The following is a 17,256-nucleotide window of genomic DNA, read 5'->3' on the forward strand; positions in this document are numbered from 1 at the left end:
AGTGATGAATAAGAGCCTGCATGACACATTTGGACAAATCTGCACCCGAGGAGGTGAGCCACTATCACTGTCATCACTGCTGAAATGCACCACCCACCACCTCAGTGTGCTCACAGCCACCGGTTGGTCTCCATCAACTTTCAGAAAGCATCAAAGATGTCAGTCAGCACCATTTTTTCTGCATGAAATAATTCAATTCTGCATCTTTGCTTCATACATCCATGTCAGATGCCATTCTGTCAGACTGCCCCCTCTGCTGCCATCTGTCGCACAGCAACAACAACAAAAAAATACTGGTGTGGAGGTTCAACCTCTACTGCCATACCACCAACATCTGCCATTGACATTGTAGGCCAACATAACAAAGTAGAAGGCACTACTTTTGAAGCAGGCCTCATACATTTTGTGTTGTGTCTAACTTAAATGAGATCAGATGGGAGGATCCACAAATGCCACAGAAGAAACAACAGATTGTTACAATCATTCTAAACAGGGAAAATAAGTGACCTCTTCAAGGGACAGCAGTATACTTCCCCTAGATGTAGAGCGGAGACACACTGCTATTAAAAGTTCTTCATTAATGTCTTTTTGGTACAAGACTAGCTTTTGAAATGTTCAATTTGGGAAGCAACATGTTGGTATAATTTAACAGATATCTTTCCAGGAAAATCATATAAACCAACAAACAAGCAGAAGTTTGTCATCACAGTGCCAAACCATCACATCTCACCTTCTTCTTAGCATTCCTCTATTATATGTTATGCACAAAAATCTGGAATTGCCATTTCATTTCTAAGGGAAATACTTTGGCTCAAGTCAGGGAGATATGGAATTTGTAGCACTAAGGGGATCTGGGAACCACATTTACATACATGTGGATGTATAAATGCACTACCACCAAAACGTCATGTCCATATGCCAGGACAGCGAGCAACATCAGGTACTCTGGGAAAAGGGAACATTCTAGTTTTCAGTTTTTAAAAGTTCAAGATCTCCCTTAAATATAAAAAAAAAAATGTCGACCACGCTTCTGCATTTCAAGCCATGCCTGCTCCTTCCATGAAGCTCAACATAAAATACTCAGAGGCTGCCATCGATGCCAGTAATGTGTACTACAAATATCTTCACTGCAGCACCAGCACAGCTTCCAGATATAATCTCCTCTGCCTCAAGGCCTTCTCACAGGCCCACACCAGAGACGCAGCTGATAAACAAACTGTAAACCCACAGGTTCCTCAGACAGGTTCCTGAGATCTCACTGATTTCCCCTAAGGTACTGAGAAAGAATTAGATTAAGTCTGTATCTATAGCTTTTGAAATTGCCACTGAGGCAGAAAATAAGCTCAAGGATAACAATAAACAGGTTCTGCCTAGAGAACATGTGTTCTTCTAATATCTACAAGTCAACTTGCCCAAGGGAAGCTGACACCTCAAGAAGATAGAACTGTTCTTTTCACCTCATCTTCCCCAAACTTGCTCTTACACGAAAACAGCAGCAGCTGTAGGCTAGATACATTTAAGAGTAACTCAATTTCATTTAGTAAGAGAGAAAGAAATATGTAGTGGGCTATATAATCTATGCAAATACCAAGCCCCAGAGGTAATGAGTAATTCAGACTTACCTTGCCACTTGTATCAGACAGGAAGAGAGATTTTATATCCTCTAATGGAAAGATGAGAGGGAAATGACAACTTGTAACTTCACCATCCAAGGCAGGCAATGAATCCCTGCTCTGAAATCCCAGTGTAAATCCTTGACTGCCATTCTGGAAACTCCACTTCTCCCAGCATTCTTGTTCTCTGCTGGGACTGCCTGTCTGCAGCTCAGTAGACACCAAACTACTTGAGAAATGCAAAACAGGAAAACTTCTTACATAGCAAGACCTCTGGATTTCAGACCAAACACAGCTGTCACACTTCTAGCATTGCTATTTCAGCTCTCTCCTGGATATGACTGGGACAGATAATCACGTGAAGCAGTCTTGCCATAAGTAGTCAGAGCAAATGACTGCTAGTCTCAAGTGTCCACTCCAGTCTGAAGGAGGGAGACTTGAATCAAGAGCTTCTTGATCCACTTATCATTTAGCACAGTCTAGAAACACACAAAATAAAGATGCAGCATCACTACATCACTTTAGACCAGTCTTCTCTGCCTTGAAGTTTCTCATCCAGGATGAATTTCACAATCTGACAGATCCCAACTGACCATAGACACATACTCCATCCCTGGTATCTCAAACAAAGAAGATATTTAGACCTACACTCAGGGCCATGAACAAGCAGATGATCAGAATCACATGGGGCAGAACCAGAGACCCAGAAAACAAACTGTAAAACTGGTTTTGAATGTGTAATACGGGTGGAGTCCAGTCAGAACTTCTGACTGTTCACGCTGGGAGCCCACACTCATTCTGCTTAAACATACTCCACAGGAACCCATAGTTACACTAGGAGCACCAAGTTCTGAAGACACTTAAGAAGACACTCGTTCACTGTCCCTGATTTCTGTATTCAGCTTGTCAAGAACTGTGTGCTGTGACCAAGTCAACACTCTTATGTCAAACACTAATTGGATGCTGGATAACTTCTGCTGTTTTCAGACTGTCACAACTGCACTGCTCTGGTTGTCATCTTCTTCCTGCCCACAAATGTCTGCCTACAAGCAGACATGCTCCAGAGTCCAGTAGCTAGAGCTTTATGAGGGCTGGACAAGAAGCAACAGAAGTTGCAGGCACAGCTGAATGGTTGCTATTTGTATGCCTTGTGACAGAAGAACACATGGATTATCTGGATGGTTTCTGTGATTCAGATGCTGAGCATGGCAAGGCTGGCCCCAGAAAAAGACAGGCTCCTCTTTTTCCTTTTCATTCCACAAAGAGTTGTCCCTCTTGATTCTGAGTCACTAAGATGCCTTCACTCCAATATTCTATAGTGTTCGAGCGAGGAAGAGGGAGAAAATTAGGACAGGACTTGTCCATCATGGTTTCCTAGGGCTGGTAGAGAACTACCAATTACAAACTATGAAACAGATTGGGACTCAGTCTGCAATGGAGACTGGGGAAAAGTTTCAGGGAAGAATACAGGGAAATGAATGCTTTTACAATAGGAGGCACTGTCAGCTTTAAGAATAATTTTTAAAAAGAAAGAACAAGTCGATATTATCTCCATGCATGCCTTTAAGTGTGCATAGGTAACACTACTGTGATTACCCATGATGAGGGTAATGCGAAGAGGCAATGCACACAGATACCTTATAATGTCTCTGTACTCTAGACAGTTCTTCATGGACTGTAATAGTAGAGCATGGATAAATGACAGCAGATGTCTTCAAGTTTTCTGTTTTAAGGACTGTAGGCACTGACTATGTCTGCTTCCTCTCCTCTACTTACAACCAATACTGTATGAAGAAAAGCCCTTCTCTGAGGCATTCCTGACTGAATTAGAACCCAGCAAAGAGCTCAAAAATGTTCTGGATTGTCCCGTTTCCTTCTGAAGGTCAGGAACAACAATGGTAAATGGAGTGAAGTTAGGGCATTCCATGAGAATGAAGGCTGAATCCACAACTTCAGGAGTTTCAGGACACATCCTACTCCTTCTTGTCCACACTGAATGCCCCAATTGTTAGACAGAATGTTCAGAGGCAGAAAAATACATTTCTTCAGAGTCTTTTTATAAAATGGAATAATGGTATTTCTAAAAAAAAAAAAAAAAAAAAAAAAAAGTGCATATCCCAGTGGAAAAAATGGAAAATTTTACACATTGCTGAATATTTCAGCACCTTGCATGCCTGAGAATGCTAAGATATCCAGACGAGCCTACAGAGAGTTGCACGCAACAGTTTAAAATGCAGGCCTGAGCATCTAGAGTGAATAAAGTTGTACATCCAGGGAAATTAGTCCTTTAATCAAGAACAATTTCTTTACAACTAAAATCAGATTCATAGTTTTGAAGAGGCATCAAACTTTTCTCCAGGCAGGGAAATGAATCCCAGCCTTCATAAACAATCACAGATGAAATTCTGCATGCTTAGACACAAACACAGCATTCTGCTTTATCTAAATAGTATTTATGCCAACTGCACAGAATAATTAGAGGGTTATTGACATTTGAATAAAACTATAAAGAAACAAACATTCTTTCAGCATGAATCACACAGAAAACATCCTCTTTCATTACTGCACCAGCAGATTCATACTAACTGCATTTATTGTAGAGAGGAATGTAAAGTTTAGTTTTCTTTCATATAAGTGAGATGTCAGTTTCTTCATAGCTCATTGTTTGAACAAAATCAGATATTGAAAGTGTCCTTCAGCTCCTTTACTTGAGTTATTCATTTGACTCCAATTCAGTATCCAGCGCTTATGTACTCAGAAATGTAATTACCTTCCGCATGTTAGTAATATGACAAAAAGGGAAATACAGCCCACTCTGTAACAAAATGGTAGATTTTACAGTCTTACACAGAATGAAAGGCTGTTCCACCAATACCCTTTTTTGTTTCAATAATTATGCATCAGATAGTGAATAAATTCTATTATATTACTGAATTGAGTTTATTTTCACTGGGACATGAGAAATGATTCCTTCCAATCACAAACTCAGGACCAAAACAGAGTATGCCTTCAAAAAAAAAAAAAAACTAGGAACAATCAGGCTCTGTAATTATTTGATGCTCCTGCCTATCCAGGCATGAAATACTGAACACTGTACATCCTATATTTTTCCAGCATATGACATGCATATTCTACCATTAACAGAAATGTAATGACTTCTTTTTTCCTTTGAGAACTATTCATTCACTCTTCTAGTGTTTATCTGACTTTCTATATAACTTACAGCTATGTGATAGGCTTTTATTCCACTCACAGTTTTTAAGTTGATGGTACAACTCTTGCTACAACCATTAACCAAGCGAGACAGAAAAAAAACCTTAAAACTCTGCAACAGAGACAAGATATCATGCAGAAGAGAACAGCCCCATAGTGACCTCTTCTTGCAGTTCCTGGAGCAAGGTTGGAGGAAAGATGGAGGTGAAGAATTCTTTAATTACATATTCACTTCCTATTGCTCCCAAATGATACTTTTTGGCACCAAAGTTGGTTGGCTCTGTGTATTTTCTAGTTGTCACCAACTAAAACAATCTAGCCTAATCCAGTTGCCTGTTATATCCAATTCCAATGTCTCTATTTTCTCCCAGGAAACACTCACTTCCATTTAAATAGCTGAGATTTTACTGCTTTAATTCCTAAATACAATTCTCAGAGTGAAAGTTATCTTTTCTCCTTGTACTACAAAACTGCAATAAAATAGGCAGAAGATTTAATTTGCAGATCCATTCCAAAAGAAAAATCAATCAACATAAGGCAAAGTGACAGCATTCCAATGTATTGCTATTAGAAAACAGTAACCACGGCACTAAGCAAATTTGCAGTTACTAAACCAAAGATTTTCCTTATTTATTTCAGAGGATTAAAAATATATATTTTTCACTCTCTTAAACTTTTTATTTCTTCAGGCATTACTACTCTTATTTTGTAAGAAATACTTTTTTTCTACAATTTACCTCACTACACATCAGCAATAACAGCTCCACTAATATCAGTATAGTTAACTGTTCCTTTGCTCTACTGAAGCAAGTATATTAGTGGAAGAAGTCAGTGGAAAGGAGAATAATTGCTTGTGTATGAAAATGTGATGGATCATTGCACTGATCAGTAACTGTTTTAAGGACGAAAAGCCATTGTCTTTGCTTTAATTTGCATGAGCATAAGTACATATTCTGTATCACTTGGTGAAGTAGAACTTAAACAAAGCTAATATAAACAAAATAAGTTAATACATTAGACTTAATTTCTGATCTTGACAATCTTTATATGGAGCTTCCATTCACTTCAGAATATGAACACATACCAAAAATGACATAAGTTAATCTTGATTTTAACACATCCTGAGCAGGAAGCCACATAACGTTCTCCTTCACAAAGTGCAATAGGAAATCACAGTATACACAACGTAGCAACAGAGACCTGAAGTGAAATACTTTAGAAATACTTTGCTTACAAATCACATAGCTAACCAATTTCATGCAAGAAAATCTCCCTCCGTCAGAGTAAGCAAGGAGAATTTAAAGTATTTTTATCTAGCTTACTTTTCTTTTGATTATATTTCAGTGGCTTTAAAATACAAAAAATATGCTTTATCATTCTCTCTCCCAAAGTAGACTGGAAACACTGCTAAGGATAGATTCTTTTTTTTCTTAATAATGAATTGACTATATTGCTTCATTAGCTATACAGAAATGTATTTAGGTTTTATGCATAGAAATGTCAGAATTATCAAAGTTATGATCCAAAAGTCACCTGAAAAATGTAGAGGCTCAGCTGCAACTCCTGTCCTCCCTCCAAGCACACGCAGGGACACAAACAGTACACAAAAACAAAAGCAGTGAAGAGAAATGACATGTACAAACTCCATGGGGAAAAAATAATCCCAGCAACTAACTCCAGTAGTATAGAAGGACATTCTGAGGACAAGTAAATGGAGAGCAGGGTCAGAAATGATACTCATTTATGAACTACAAAGTCATTCAGCATTTCTCACGTGCTCTGTGTACAGACTGCATAAAAATGGCGGTGAAATTCTGGAAGTAGTTCTTTTGCTACTTTGTAACCTGGAGAAAAAGGGCTTCACTAGTCAGATGCCCACAACGATTTCCCATGTATACCAGTACACTCCACTTACACATAATAAGGATACAATGAAGACTCTACAGCCTTGTCCTTACACAGCAAAGAAAAGTAGTGATGGAAGCACGTATATATTTTGATGCAGGGAAAATGAGCTTAGCATGCATGCTGAAATCCAGTACAATCATTTCAAAGTCATTGACAAAAAGATAGCAAAGGTGAATCATCCAGAATTATTTTAATACATTTTTGTGGATCTTTCACTGCTTTGGTGGACTGACTAAATTAACTCATTTAGCTAATGGCTAAATCAGCACTAAGCATCACTGAACTGATGCTAGCTGCAAGCCCAACTTTTGTGCTCCCTGCTGTTTCTGCTGATGGGTAAGAAATGATGATTATATCATTTCCCAATGATGATACAGCCTTTCACAATGGAAGCACTGGAAAGTCTTAAGTCAGTCTGTACCTTGAAGAGAGCTTTCAGCAAGCTCTATGTTGCGTCACCTTTTCTGCCCGATACAAAAACACCAGAGAGGGGAAAATTTCATTTACAGATGCGACATCCCAATCTCATTAGAGTCAATGGCAGAACATCTCATCTGTAGATAAAATCCTTGCCTTTGCAATCAAATTCCTGACCCTGTTAATAGCAGTGATCTTAACAAATCATTTAGAAGACACACACCTTTTTTTTTTTCTTTTTTTTTTTTAATGTGCATTTACCTAGATATCGATGATATGCATAAGCAAAAGGGAAATAAAGACATGTATCAGCTCTTAGACATGCTAGACACATCTCTTACAGCAACAGGCTGGTAATACAGAAGTCACGGGCACATCACTGGAGTGCAGTAAAAGCCTAGGGTTACACACCAGTTCATCAAATTAATCCTGCAGTTTTTTACGTAGATTCTGATGAAAGCTTCCCAACACAAAAAGCAATACTAACTTCATCTCTAACCAAAAAGAAGCTCTTAACTCTCATTCCAAATAATTAAATTGTAACAAATAGCGTTTTCATATCAGGACTCTTATTTCTTTCTTTTGTAGAAAAAGAAAAGATATGGTCAGATAGAGTAGGAGACGGCGTATGTGATGACATAGACATAAATCCTTTACACTCTTCTTAGCAAGTATGTGTAAGAAACTTCAATTCATTGAGAGCAACTGAATGCTCTCTTTGATGCATACATTCATTGATCTTTTTAAGAGATCGATATGTTTCCAGTAGGAGAATTTACACCTCTAAGAGGTTTTGCTCAGTTTTTCTTCATCACATTATGTACAGCAGTGCTCTGTGTCAAGTGTAAATCACCTTCCAGCAAGAAATAAGCATGTGTAAGAGGCACTGATTGCTGGGCAGCTACAAATGACTGTATCTGAAAAGTAAATCTAGATATACCACTTATAAATGAAAATACCTTTCTCTGGTTTGGTCCTACTTTCAATTCCTTGCCAATTATTGACCGTCAGCTCTGTGGCCATGAGTTTCAGGACTACAAATTGTTGTGACTTCTCACTGTTGATGAGATTGAACAACAGCTCCTCTCTGTTCCCTACCTACTCCAATTTGCATGGCAAAGAAAACTGGGCCAAAATCCAGCCAGAACCTAGATATTGTAAAGACCAAACTGATTTTTGATATTTGGATATTTACAGTACAGAGAAAGTATGTATTTCAATATCTAGAATGGGTTGCTTAATTATTCAGTGCTCGTGTTTTTGCTGTTTAGAGTTTGCAGTGACACACGTATCACTCCCAGATGGTATGTTCTCTCTGAAAACATTTTAGGGGGGACTTGGGAAGATTACACCAGCTGTAGTCTGAAAATTAAGAAATTCTCTCCTGCTCGCTCTATTAACTTCTGCTGAATATAACAAAACGTGGCATTGTAATGTCAGCTTCTACTCCTTAAGAGACCAAAACAATGGATTCTATGCGTTGTAATACTGAAAAGGAAAAAAAAATATATTGCAGTTTCCACACTCTTTTCATATGCTGATCACGATTGTAGCAGCTCTCTTAACTTGCCTTTGGTTGTTTGTAACAATAGAAATATGTTAAAAATACAAATCTTAAACACACATTCAGTTTTAGACATTGAATGTTATTTTGTTTCAACTCACTGATCTTCCCATTTATAGTGTATTTTCAGAGCAGGCAGAGAGTATATACTTATATCCGAAATAAAACTGCTTTTACTTCAACCTTAAATACCAGATTCCACTTAATTAAAAGTACAGTTTATTAATCAGTGCTGGTTATACCGTCTACCAAAAGCAGAAACATGAAAAATTAAAGTAATATTTGTACTTATTTTAAATTGCCAATATATCCCTCAATTTCTAAGCTCTGTATGAATGACTGAATAGGTGTGACTATAAATCATGCAACATGTCAATAAATTATCTATTCTAAACACAAAATACAGTTACTATGTGCATGCTGTTTATTTTCCATTTGGAATTTAGTGTTTCAATGTTTTCCCTTGGAAATCTTACATTCATGCCTGCAGTTCACTCACCTCTTGTCAAAGCAAGGATTCAGTTCAATAGTTAGGCACCCTGGAGACCTAGTGATAACTGTCAAAAACTCAAATAATTAGAATTTTGCATAATTAAAGCCCTAGACACAGGCTGTTTATGTCATTTGCTTTGTATGCTTCTACAAAGGGAATACTTTAATACACGGAAGTCATGTTAAAACAAAATTCCAAAGTCACATTAGTACAACAGAATAATGCTATTCAAGGACTTTTCTGATAAGAACTGTAAATTAAACTGTGTTTTAACCATGCAAAATACAAGACAACATTCTTCAAAACAAGTAATAGATCTTCTTAATTTTATGATCTCAAGACAATAGAGTTCTGCTCAGCTCCTTATCTGTGCATTTTTCCTGTGCTACTTATTATTTGGTACTTCAACACAATGTTTTAGAATCACCTTTTTCTCAAGCAATAAACCTCATCTGGAATACTGCACCTGATTTGATACTCTCAATGAAATATGCTTCCTATTGAGTCCTGCAGAAGCCACCAGGACAACCAAGACTGGAGCACTTGCCCCATAAGGAGATGTTGAGGGAAATGTTTCAGGCTGCAGATGAGACCTTTGGGAGGACCAAAAAACTGCCTGGCAGTGTCCATCAGGAAAAGATAACCAAGAGGATACAGCTGGGCTCTTCACAGATGTGCATGACAGAAGGACAAGAGACAATGATTATAAGTAGAAAATTGGATGTTCTTACTCAGTATAAACAAAAAATCCACTATGAGGTTAATTAAGCGTTGGGTCAGACTGCATAGAGATGCTGTGGAATCTCCCTCCTGAATTCCACACAGGTTCTGGTTCCAGCAAGAGGTTCAACAACAGAGCTCCCAAGGTCACTTCTAATTGAATGTGTTTCTCCGATTCAGTGTTTCAAAGAGCTTCAAAAAGAAACAGAAAATGAACCTTCCGTTTTGACCTGTATAGATCCTAAGATACATCAGTCGAGCTTTATCAAAAAGAGAGTATTAACATTGTTGGACAAGATGCTAATGAGAGTTCACATGGCCACAGACTACCATTCTGACCTCATTCTATGAGGCAATATAAATTCAACTGAAAAGGATACAAAGAAGGATTCAAATATATTTAAGTAACAGACACTCAGCTTGTCCAAATGAAAGCAAAGATGCGCAATTTCTGTTTGAACAAAAAAGTAAAACAAGGAAATCTACTTGATAATTTGTATTTAAGCAGGTAAAAATTGATCTTGTATCAATCTACTAAGCCCACATATCTAGATTTCTCTCTACAAGTATGTAAGCGTTTTCACACCCCCTCTTGATGTATTTGCACAGTTTACAGCTGACATAATATAACAATTCCAATAACAGAAGTTTCTTCAGGGTGAAAAAAATAAAAAACAAGAGAGAGAGAGAGAGAAGACAAGACAGAAAATGTAGACGGAAAAGCAAAAGCTGGTGGCCCCTGCACCAGTGGAAATCATTTCCAGAGGAAAGCTGACAGTGGTAGTTTTGCAGGTACAAGGCCATGAGAACAGCATGAAGACGACACTGACAGCAGTGTCAGTGCCATAGCAGCTTCCTTCAAAGCTTAGAGGGCCACAATCAATAGGCAGAATGCAGAGCTGTCCATGGAAGACTCTCAGCGAGCAGTTAAGACACATCTAACACCATGCAGCACACCACCTCCTTCACAAATAAGTTACAGCTCAAGTCCCTTCCTATCCTGGTTGCTCATAAAGCTTATTTACTTTTCAAGATTGACGGTGTCTCTGGTGCATCAGGCATCACCTTTTCAAGACACTCTGATTAAGGCTTTCTAGGTTGAAACAGCATGGAAACAAAAGCTTGATTTGCTCAGCACAACAGACTGGACTTGCTCACACTTGCTGAGCCTCAGATAGGTAAGGGACTCAATGGCCCAAGAGCCACCCATTCCAGAGAAAGCACACACTCTGCACCCTGAACAGAAGTTAACTTCAAAAACTGAATGCTTTAGAGTGGAAATCAAATGGTGAGATATGGAACCCAGCCTCCTCAGCTCCAAGACTGAAGAACTGAGAACAAAAGACGGGCTGTAAGCAGTCATCTTCTGAGTTAGCTTCTGAGTTACCTTTGCTGAAGATCCTCTCATTTCCTCAAAAAGAAAACAGTTCAGTTATGCAACAGATGTAAATCCAAACTATCCTTATAGTCATTATGTATGATAAGGAAACTTCAACAACGTATCATGTTTTGTGGGGATTAAACACTAATATTTAAAAATGCTACCAAGAGTTACTGGAAAATAAGGATAAATATTTGCATCCTGCTATCTGCCCAATTCATAATACACTGAATTAATTCTAAAGATTAGTGAGCATCTGAGCTTGAAGATTGTATAACAAAACATTACAGTTCCTTTTCCTCCTACAGAAATTTCTGAATTGCAAAACATCAGTTTGCCAATCTTGACCATGTGAGAATGTATCAACTGTATAACCTAAGCAAGTGAAGATCTGTTCAGCCCAGTTCATGGTTCCCAGATACCCAGCAGCAGATGAGTAAGGAAGCGCAGGACAACCAAGCGACAGTATCTCCCTGGAATACCCCAAAGTCTTCAGGATATATACAGGCTGGGGACATTTTGACCTAGAACTGATATCATTGTGCTTTCTAGACCTTGACACATTTTTTCATCTATGAATTTTTCTAGTTTCTGAACTCAGGTTAACTTTTTACATTGACAGATTTCTCTGGCAAGAAGTTACAAAACTATATATTGCATGAAAATGGGAGAAGCATCAGATAGTTTGGATATGTCTCACCAGGGTTTGATCAGACCGTGGAATAGAAAGGATTTTAAGATGGATTCAATGTATTGAAACATTTTTGTACAGAAATTAAGCATTATTTCATTTCCATTTAGAGTTGCTTGAAATTGACAATGTAGTGTAACATGTATTTAGTATTATACATGTTACTATAATAAAATTAACACTAGCTGACATAGTTCAAAGAACACGATATAATGCATTAATTCCACAGAAGATACATCTAATAAGAGATAAACTCTTTGGTCACATATGATTACTCTAATCCAAATACTCAAAACCAAACGGAATAAATGAAAGGTGATTTCATCAATATGTTAGCTCTAAAAATGACTTACGCATCAATTCCAGTAAACAGTCTAACCTTATTTGATTCAGCAACCCAACATTCTCTGAGAAAATGTTTACTCCTTTGAAAATCATTACTAAAAGGTCAAAGCATGACAAACATCTTTTAACATGGAATAGTCCAATGTTTTGTGTTTTATCTCTTTCTATTTTTTAAATGTGTTTTATCTCTTTCTATTTTTCTTTCTTTTTTTGTTTTTTTTTTGTTTTGTTTTGTTTTTTAATTTAACTCTTTGAATGTAATATGCACCTTCCTATTTAAACACGGAAATAGAAAACATTTTCTTGCACAGACCTGGAGAGACTGGAAAGCTCTGACAAATACCGATTCTCCTAATCTGAATGTCTATTGAAATTCAATTATACAGTATGCATATAAGGAATATCATATAATTCTCAGGAAATCGGGCCCAAATCTCTTCTCTAAAAGGGAAAAACCCCTCATTCCTGGGAAGCAAGCAGCTTGCTCAGCCCTGTGATTCAGCTATGACCAGGCTATAAATCAGAGGTACTTTGCTCTGCAGCTTGCGTACATGTACCCAAGACAGCTTTACATTAGCTGGTTTGAATCCTGATGAATAGAAAACAGTGACAGTGCAGGATGTCTGTTCAACATGTGCTTAACTTCATTAGTCATTTTGGACATCACACTGCCACATTCCAACTTCCTTTTGGTCATTTTTCATTAGTTCTAATTGTTCCCATACAACAGGATTTGATCATTTTCAAAACTACATTTCTCCTAATGAGTAATATGTGAATAAGATGAAGCTATTTCAGCAACATTTAGGCCACTCTCAACATTCTTGATAATTCATACCAGGACTCCTATCATTTAGGGAATGGGAGAACTTGAATTTGGTCAATATTTTCTGTATGCAAATTGTATTTTTAATAGCAGCTTCCAAAGGAGTATCTACAAGACAACTGAAAACTGTTTTCCACCTTAAATATTTGTAGAAAATAGATTGGTTTTACAAGTGAAACTACTTTTAGTGTTACACTTTTTCATAATAGAAGATATACCATTTCATCATAGTATTATCACATTCTTTTTGTTATTATTGTTTCTCAAATGAAGAAAATAAGATCTAATAGGAATGACTGCACCAAATTAAACACACAGTGGGACATACCTCACTCTTCCTTTCAAAATGCTCTCAGCACAGAAGACACCCAACAGCTTACAGATGACTACTCCCGTTTCAGCACGTAGACTGTTCTTCATTCATGGAAAAAAAATGTTCACAGAAAACCAAACACTACTGGTTCAAAAACTGGTGATTTAATGTCAGGTTGAAAATACTTGTGCGTATTAAACACAGATTTTGATAGCAAAATGAAAAGCAATCTGACACTGAGAGCAGTGTTTGGGTAGACTTAACTAATTGTGGTGCAGCAGTGGCATGAACTTGGTCACCACGTACAACGGCACTGTTTTTTCTTTTAGGAATTCTCAACTGATAATGCATATAAAACAGAGCTACCTCAATATTTATAGGAGGAAGCTGGCACAATCACTAGGTAAATATGACTGTAGTGTTCCTCTTGGGCCATTACATGTTTTTTTTCCCTGCATTTTGGATCAGATCTCTGCCAACGTAATAAAAAATAAAAATAAATTTAAAAAAGTGTCAAAATAGTGCATTATTGTATCATTGGCTGTGGAAAGTTATATATAGTTGAGACCTATGCATTTCGTATGTATAATGACACAACACAAGTAGTATGTGGGGATGGAACCACCTTCCAAGAATGCTCTGGTATTATGGCAGAGAACAAGCCTGTGTTTCTCCCTGAACAAAGTGGGTGTTTGGGGTAAAAAACATATGTGGGCTGGGGCCACTGCCACAGGAATGCATTGGACATGAGAGAAAATCTAGAAACAATAAATAAAAAGATAAAGCATCCAGACCTGGGGAAACTATTGGGGAGCAGTGGGGGGGAAGAGGGAGAGGAGAGATGGGAGAGGAAGATAGAAGAGGGCATCTGAAAAACCTGAATGCTGAAATAAATAGCTTCTGTTTTCGCTCACCGAGTTCTGACCAAAGCTCTCAGGCCTTTGCAGGCTGCATCTTGAATAACTGTCACAAAACTATGCTTCTGTCACAGAAAACAAAATGTCACAGAACTAAAGCTGACAACACTGGAAGACAGATATGTTTAGAATTCCCTGCCTTCTCTGCTCATGCTTGTCCTGTGCTGTTTACGGCAAACATTCTCAGCATCTTTTGCGCTAGAAAAGAACACTCACGTTTTCACGTGTCAGAAGGGCTCCACAATTTGCTTCCGTACTTCAGCATCAACGCCAGGCTTGTTTCAAACGCTCCCTCCCTACTTCATTTTCATGCACTTTGTCGATGCTCTGAGACCTCCTCAGAGCACTTAAAAACACAAACAGCGGCAGTCTTTCTAAGACGAGTACACATTTTGCGCGCCGTAAGGAGCATCTCTCTTTTTTTTCACGTTATAACGATAAGCACAAGCGATCGGGTCCTTCACCCCGAACCACCCCACGCTGCTGCCCTGAAGTCCCCCTGCGGAAAGTCAACACGCCGCTCCGCCACCCCCTGAAACCGCCGTTCGTAGAACCACGGCTCACACCGCCGCGCTGCCCCGCTCCCACCTGCCCGCGGCCCCGAGGCGCAGCGCACAAAACTCCCGCTACAGGCACGTTGCAGCTAAAGGAAACTTGCCGGAGAGGGCTGCCCGCGGGCTCCCACCTCCGCAGCCGGCAGCTGCACGGGATGCCGGCACAGCGCAACTTCCCCGACCTGCCGCGAGCAGCGGGGCCGAGAGCCGGGCAGGGCCGGGAGCGGAGCGGGGCAGCAGCCCGGTGTCACTCACCTTCCCTCGCCGCCTCCTTATCTCTTCGCTCTCGGGCTGTAACTTCCAGTCCTTCCCCCTGCTGCCATCTTCCGCGGGAGCGGACGGGGAGTAGGCGGCGAGGAAAAGTTGGCGACGTTGGCGGTGGGGTCAGGGGGCCATCCGTGCGGCGGGCAGGGCAGGGCAGGGCAGGGCAGGGCAGGGCGCGGCGAGCAGCCGGCGGGGCGAGCCCGAGTCCGAGCAGCGCCGTGCTGAGTGCGGCCGGGCGGGCGGGGCGCCGCGCCGGGGCGGCGGCAGCTGACGAGGGGCTGAGCGCTACGTTCGCAGCCCGTGGCGACACGAGGAGGATTTACTAAAAATAGCCGCCCGGCAACGGGAGGAGGCGGAGGGGGGGGGAGGCCGCCGGGCTGCAACGCGCTCCCCGCCGCCGCCGCTGGGGGGGCCAGCGGGCCGGGCCGCAGCGGGCGGGTAGCGCCTAGGCCGGGCGGCGCCCGAGAGGAGAGTGGGGCACCGCGGCCGACCGGGCGCTGCCAGGGCTGCGCGGTGCGAGCGGGCGGGGTCGGCAGCGCTGTGGCTGTAGAGGCGGCCGGGCCCCGCCTGGGCCCTGCTTCACTCTCAGCCCCGGGACGGGCTCTCGCTCCGGCCTGAGAGGGCAGCGCCCGCGGGATGCCGTGGTCGGGCTGAGCCTGGCCCCGGTGGGGCTCCCGTGGCCTGCCTGGGGGGGGACCGCTGCTGGGCTGGGTGCGGGAGTGTCACAAGGTGGCACTTTCCAATTGTGACATCTGACAGCATCTCTAGAGAAAAGGTGCACCTGCGAGTTGCCGATAAGACAAGGGAAAGGTGTGCTGGAGTACCCTGAGGTGGTATCACCCGCTATGTCCACCAGGCCTCTGGCGTTTCCCACTGGGATAAACCTTGAGGTCTTCAACAAGAAGATTCAGCCTGGAGAAGAGGAGGCTCAGGGGAGACCTCATTGCTCTCTATAACTTCCTGAAGGGAGGTTGTAGTGAGCTGGGGGTTGGCCTCTTCTCTCGTGTAATCAGTGATAGAAGTAGAGGGAATAGTTTTAAGCTGCGCCAGGGGAGATTCAGGCTGGACATTAGGAAGTATTACTTCTCGGAAAGGGTGGTAAGGCATTGGAATGCACTGCCCAGGGAGGTGGTGGAGTCACCGACCATGGGAGCGTTCAAGAAACGTTTGGATGTGGTGCTGAGGAATATGATTTAGCTGGGAAATATTGGTAATGGTTGGACTGGATGATCTTCTAGGTCTTTTCCAACCTTGATAATTCTGTGATTCTGTGAAGATGCTCATCTTTCTGAATCTACATGAGATCTCTCCTCTGGGAATGCTTGATAGTCTCCAGAATTCCCTTTATTCTAATGCTATTTTAGAGGATGTTTGAAGCACTTAAGTCTATGGAATGTTTTAACAGTTGTAGATATTAAGAAAGAAATCTTCTCAGAAAGAATGGGGAGGTATTGGAGCAGGCTGCCTCGGGAGGTGGTGGAGGCACCATCCCTGGAGGTGTTAAAGAAGAGCGTAGATGTGGCACTGAGGGCATCATGTGGATGGATCCATGATCTTAGTGGCTTTTTCTAACCTCAGCCATTTTATGATTCTGTTTCTAATCTAAATTTGTGAATGGATTCATTTATTGGGAGAGAAGAGAGTGTCTCCTTTTATTTTACTCCTTCTAGGAAGAGGTTAGCCCTAGAATAGTTTTGTTCTTGAAAATCTAAGCAATAATAAAAATTGTTATTTTCTACCTAAAGTCTTCAGAGTTTGTATTCGCATATTTTCCACTTAATGTTGCCCAGATTTCACTTTGTTTTTACTCAGTGCCTTCTATTTTTTAGGTCTTGACTGTCCTTATACTTCGCACTGTATTGTTTTCAAGCATTAGGTTAGTACCAGGTGACAGGTCCGAGTCCAGACTGGCCAATGAATTCACACCATGCTGTAACTAATTGATGCTCTTCAACCTGATACATCCTTTTTTTTTTTCATTACATTCTCTTGTTCTCTGTCTACTCAAAGGAAGCATGAACACTTTAATTATATTCT

At 40.6% G+C, this 17,256-nt stretch overlaps 1 protein-coding gene across 7 annotated transcripts in view; it reads right to left on the reverse strand.

Annotated features, from left to right (window-relative positions):
- HDAC9 (histone deacetylase 9) overlaps positions 1–15,625 on the reverse strand; it is a 445,991-nt gene extending 430,366 nt beyond the window's left edge. For 6 of the 7 annotated variants that reach the window (XM_085538530.1, XM_015853724.3, XM_085538528.1 and 3 more), the window contains exon 1: positions 15,211–15,547. The gene's annotated coding sequence lies outside the window, so the exon portion shown is untranslated. Of the gene's footprint in view, positions 1–15,210 lie in introns of all 7 variants that reach the window. The other variant, XM_015853723.3, reaches the window with a different exon arrangement.
- Between the last annotated feature and the right edge of the window lie 1,631 nt (positions 15,626–17,256).

Source organism: Coturnix japonica, chromosome 2, assembly GCF_054131305.1.
Source record: "Coturnix japonica strain WE chromosome 2, WE-NBRP24, whole genome shotgun sequence".
Lineage (NCBI taxonomy): Eukaryota > Metazoa > Chordata > Aves > Galliformes > Phasianidae > Coturnix > Coturnix japonica.